Source organism: Hyaena hyaena, unplaced genomic scaffold (assembly GCF_003009895.1).
Source record: "Hyaena hyaena isolate Hyena2069 unplaced genomic scaffold, ASM300989v1 scaffold_927, whole genome shotgun sequence".
NCBI lineage: Eukaryota > Metazoa > Chordata > Mammalia > Carnivora > Hyaenidae > Hyaena > Hyaena hyaena.
The window spans coordinates 500,381-506,751 of NW_024081558.1; positions in this window are offsets into that span (position 1 = coordinate 500,381).

The following is a 6,371-nucleotide window of genomic DNA, read 5'->3' on the forward strand; positions in this document are numbered from 1 at the left end:
GTCACCCTTAGGAACAGCGGTAGTGACAGCAAGTGACAGCAGTCAGCACTGTTGTGGGCTTCATACCACTCAGCTGTGTAGGTGCAGCAAGAGCAGAGTTGGATTTAGCCAGGCTGTGTTTGGCTAATCACAGCTTCATCTCCCTCCACCTCCACCCCTGAACCCCCTTTCCTCATGGAAACATTAGCTATTTCTTTCCTAACAGAAAACAATACTGTTCAGAGAGCTTAGTGATTCTGACTCAGCTTTCAGTACTTCTCCCAGTGATGTCTTGCAAAAGTTTTGTGTTTTGTCATTTACTCTTCTTCCCATCCCACAATTCATATGTTTTTCTATTTTTGATGTTATGAAATAGAGTTGTATCCTGAGTAATTTTCCAAAAGGGGTGAAGAGCAAACTGTGGAAGGGGAGACAGAGCTGGTATGGTATTTTGATAACGTTAAATACCATTTATGCAGCACCTTTTATGTCGTAGGTGCTTAACATACGTTTTTAATCTTTTCCATAAGTTTCCCCATTTTAAAGTAATGGAAACTTAGAAAGTAAAATGAGTTGCCCAGCTAATAAATGCCAAAGCTGAGATCCGAACCCTGCTGTGCATGTTCCACGGTGCTGACTTTGGCCACTCCACCCTCTAGCCTTTATTTGCCAAGGCAAAACCAAGCTTATGTCGTCCTAGCTCCAACTGTGCATACTCAAATGTTGTTGAGAGGGCTTGCCCAAGTATCTTTAATCTAAGGGGCTGTTTCCAGCCTTCCCTCCTCTCTTCCCCAAACACCAGAACTCATCTGCTCTTGTTCTTGAAATAAAAATTCTAGTTTTCATGTTCCAAACTGAATTTGTTCCTAAATACTGAATTTTACCTGTGTTCTCCTGTCCTATTTTAAACCTCTGGATTCACTTACCTATATTCACAATACCTTGGCGCTGTTCATGTTTTGGGCCAGGTAATTTTTTTCTTGTGGAGCCTGTCCTGTGCAGAGTAGGCTGTTTAGCCGCATCCCTGACCTCTATACACTTTATTCCACTAGCACTGCCTCTCCAACTGTGACAACCAAGAATGTCTATAAACATTGCCAAATGTGCTATGGGAGGCGAAATTATCCCTGGTTGTAACCACTGGATTAGAAGTAAAGATTACATAGGAATTAGCTTTTGGGGTTTTTTTAAATCTTATTTTAAATTTTATATTGCCACTTTATCCAAAATTGATGTTATCTTTGTACTTTGTTTTAGTTTATGTTTTTTGTTTTGCTTTTTAGAAGACATGCTCCTCTCTGACTTTTACACTCTCTATACCTTTCCAAGAACTCCTTGTCTCAACATCATCATTACAGGTAGAATTAATTCTAGTAGTCCCCATGTTCCCATTATACTTTGAAATAAAAAATCTGTAATGGTATTTATCATATTCTATTACAATGCTTTAAAAAACACAAAAACCTCACACCTATCTTGAACTATCACCTCTTTGATGACATAGGTCATATAATATTCACTTACAAAAATCCTACCAGTATTTGCTTAACTTATGCATTTAAAACTACATTTCAAGGAATTCCAAGTGCTGGCTCTTTAAATTATCAGAGCCAATAGCATGCCCCTTTATAGTGTCTTCTGATCTACTTGGACATCACAGTTCTGCCATCTAGTGGCCAATTACCCAAATTGTAGGTGCAATACCTAGTATGAAATATGCAAATATGCTTACAAACATTTAAATTATATTCAATATAAGATAAAGAAACTTCTATACCACTTTTATACATATACACTTTTCAACTAATGAAAAATTCCAATTCTTAACATTTTGCCTCTGACTGAAATTAGTTCACATTAGGTTTATAGCTCCAATATATATCATTTTTTATTTGCAAATAAGGAATATGTAATGTCCACATTACACATCTTTGATCTTATGCAATGTCCTTTCCCAACCAAGCTCAAACTTTGTTGGTTGTTCTCTAAGAGACCTCTCTCTTTGAAGAGTCTAAGCCATTCAACAAAATACATACCAGGACACCAAACTCAGCTAAATATCAGGACAGCAGGACAAAGTCCTCGCTGATAAATTCCGTCATCTAACTGGACCCAAAGTTGTTCTCCATTATGGACTGAAATATTGTTTTTAACCAGTAGGCTATTAGCATGGTTACAGGGTTGACTGAATTGATCCATCAATTCCATTATAGGAAATTAGTCTAAAAATTAAAAACTTGCAAAGAAACATTTTTATTCTTGATTGAATAAACCTCCTCACTACCTCACTGCTTCACCAGTTATGAATGTATACTTTCAACTGTCTCAATCATACATTATTCTAGTAATAACAATAATATGGTTAACTAATAACACAAATTGAATGGGGAGGGGAATAAAAATGGGAAGCGGATGAGAGATAAGGGTTGGCAATTCAGTTCCAACTTTAATTACTACTTAGCATTTGAGATATCATAAATCTATTACTATTTCATATTTATGAGTTAACAAAGTATATTTGCTTTAGCAGGAAGGCATTACCAAATAGCTCTAAAATATGCTGAATTGTTCTGTCACTTATCTCTAGTTTGTTCAAATCATTAACATACTTTGAAGCCAAATGTAGCAGATGTATAAATTCTCCAATATTTCTTTCTTCCCAATATTAACTCTTGATACACCACTGATTTGGAGGATAAATATTTCTAATACTGCAAGCCCATGAGTGGCATGACCCTATTTCTTAGCTTTCAAATATTTAAAATGCCTGAAGGTTGGGGCACCTGAGTAGCTCAGTCAGTCAAGCACCCGACTCTTGATTTCGGCTCAGGATATGATCTCAGGGTCCGGAGATTTAGCCCAGTGTCTGACTAAGCACAGAGCATGGAGCCTGCTTGCTTGGGATTTTCCCTCTTCCTCTCTCTCTACCCCTCCCTTGCTCGTTCCCTCTCCCTCGGCCAGCCCAAATAAATAAATTAAATTTATTTAAAAATTTAATTAAAAAATTTATTATAAGATACCTTAAGTTCAAGAGATTATTTAGACTAACTCCTCACTGCATAGAAGGAAAATTGAGGTTCTGAGTGGTTTAGAGCCTTGCCCAAGCTAACTGAGCTAATTGTAGCAGATGAATCTAGAACTTTCAGTTACTGAGAATAACCACTAGTCCTGAGGCCAACACACCATCAAGAGTATTACAAGGTGAACCTCTCAGGACTAATGCCATCATGCTTCACTAATCTGCAGGAGTCCAGCCTAAGTCATTCTTTCTCACAAACTTTTTTTTTTTTTTTAAATGTTTTTATTTATTTCTAGGAGAGAGAGAGAGAGACAGCGTGAGCAGGGGAGGGTCAGAGAGAGAGGGAGTCACAGACTGAAACAGTCTCCAGGCTCTGAGCTGGCAGTCAGCACAGAGCCCGAAGCAGGGCTCGAACCCACGAACTGCGAGATCATGGCCTAAGCGAAAGTCGAACGCTTAACCGACTAAGCCACCCAGGCGCCCCTCTCACAAACTCTTAACCCACAAGTTGTATATCCTCTCCACTTCTCTCTCTTATCAAACAAACTCTTCCAGTGTCTCCTGTGACCCCAATCTGAAATCAACAGTTCCTTTTCTTCAAAAATGTGTTCCCTTCACCTCCTTGCCTTACTTGAAACCTACCTGGGCCCTTAGCAAATCACAGGGCCAGGAGATGATTTATTGAGTTGACTGAGGTAGGTGTATATCTTGCTTCCCTTGCTACTTCCAAATGATGTCACCCTTTCCCACCTGCAAGAATCACGGTTCTTTTAATGCTAATGTCATTTGGATGTATCACTGTTTCCTACACTTTCTTACACTCTTCTCAACCTCCCAGTCACACCTCCTCTTCCACCAGCCTTCGGTTCCTGGCACTGTTCCAATTCTGGTTTCCTTTCTTTATATTTGGTTATTTCAATACATAAGTGGGTGATCCATCAAAACACCTCCGCTTCTCAGTTTCCTGACTTCTATATTCCATTGACATTTTTCTTTTTGACTTCAGTCACTCACTTTATGTAGTCACACCCTGGATCTTTACATCTCTTAAAAAATATAAACCTTTTTAAAACTTTCCTATGGAAACACTGACCTTTCCTACGGCAGCTTCCTATGTATTCAGTGGGCACAAGTACTTCCATACAATTGCACAGTTCTTCAATGATGTGGGGACATCTGATCTCTCATCCCCCCTTCCTGTCATCACTTGCCATCTAGTTTAGCATAGATTCCATTATCAACATAATGACTCTCTGTAAATACTTCCAGCTCTTAGTTCTTTCTTTCCCTCAACTGAGCTCACCCTACAAAAACCCTAATCCACGTATGAACTCTTGTGGCTTCAGACTTTCTCCTTTGTTTGCATGGAAATGTTAGTGACCACAGATTACATAATCATGTAACTAGTTTCACTTTAAATTCATAATCTCAGGCCACAGTTTTATTCTTGCCTATGACCTAGAAATCTTGCCAAGTTTCTCTAATAATTTTACTTTTCTGCTCCCCAGGATGATCATATTGATCTGGATCCTCTTTCATTTATCTTCTACCCCACCTCTTCCACCTTTATCTCTTAGCAGGTATCCTTGCCCATCATTTATTGAGACTATGCAGATCCCCAGGCCTACAGCCACCGAACCATTTTTCCCATTGCCACAAGATCAGGATATCAAGGAACATATCAGAATATAGATGGAAACTTCAGAGTTTGAGGCAATTGATCACAAGTGGTTAAGCTAGTAATTTAGAAGGATACTGAATATTTCTATGTTTCATAGAAAATGGAAAGGCTTTGGTGGGAAAACTCATGATCCAAGTTATGTTGTAGAATAGGCATCAGCAAACTACAGCCCTGGGCCAAATCTAGCTTAATGTTTCTATAAGTATTATTGGAGCACGGTCATATCTAGTCATTTATGTATTCCTGTCTGTGACTAGTGCTACAATGGTAGGATTAATAGTTGCCACAGAGACCATATAACCCACGATGACTATAATATTTACTATCCCTTTCCAGAAAAATTGACCAGCTTCCTTATAGAAAGAGAACTCTGGCAGCATAATGAAGGATAAATAATAATGGGGGAAATTAAACGCATGGGAAATATTTGGAAGCAAATTGTGTTAGGTCAGGAAGAGTAATAAAGGCTTGGTTGAAGCCAATGGAAGTGGACACAGAAAAGAAAAAAAAAAGGAGGCATATTGTGTATAGAGTCAGGACTAGATAAACAATTAGACATGAGAAAAAACACAACAGAAATAGGTTAAAAAAAAAAAACGACCCCACGTGGTTTCTATTTTTGGTGACTGGGAGAGTAGTAGTTTTCTCAACTGTGGTAGGAGAAAAGGGGTGAGAGAAGTAAAAGCTTTCAGGAATAACAATGGTCATTTCTGGACATGTTGAATACCTACAAGAAATATAAACATGGAGCTTGCTGAAATTATCCCCAAATTGATCTCTAAGGCTAATGGAGTTATGGAAGTTATGGGTCTATAACTGGTAGCTGGTGCAATGAGAATGGATGAAATCACTTAAAAATATGTAAAACAATACCAAATCTCTTAGAAGTTTGAATTCAGGAGTTGAAAACTTATGTCCACACAAAAATTTGCACACAGATGTTTATAGAAGCTTTATTCACAATTGCCAAAAGTTGAAAGCTGGATGTCCTTCAGTAGGTGAATGGATAAATAAACTGTAGTGTATTCCAAAAATGAAGTATTATTCAGCACTAAATCAGAATGAGATATTAAACCATCAAAGACATGGAGGAACCTTACATGTATATTAACTAAGTAAAAGAAGCCAATCTGAAAAGGCTACATACTGTATAATTCCAACTATATAACATTCTGGCAAAGACAAAACTATGGAGACAATAAAAAGGTCAGTGGTTGCCAGGCATTGGTGGGGGAGGAAGGGATGAATAGGCAGAACACAGAGTATTTTTAGGGCAGTGAAACTATTTTACAAGATACTATATGGTAGATACATATCAGTATACATCTGTCTAAACTCACAGAACATACAACACCAAAAGTCAATAGTGAAACTATGGATTTTGTGTGAGTGTGATGTATCAATATAGGTTCATCAATTGTAACAAATGTACGCTCTGGTGGAGATGTTGATAAGGAGGCAGGTTATACAAGTGTAGGAGTAAAGAGTGTATGGGAAATCTCTGTACATTCCCCTCAATTTTGCTGTGAACCCTCAATTTTGCCCTAAATAATAAAGTCTTAATTTAAAAAGTCTGTGTTTAAAGGTTGTTAAAACTGTCATTAATTCATAAACAAAAGATTACAGAGATATTAAAGTGAATTAACTGAATCTAGATATATCAAAATAGGTAAATCTCAAATATGTTCAGTG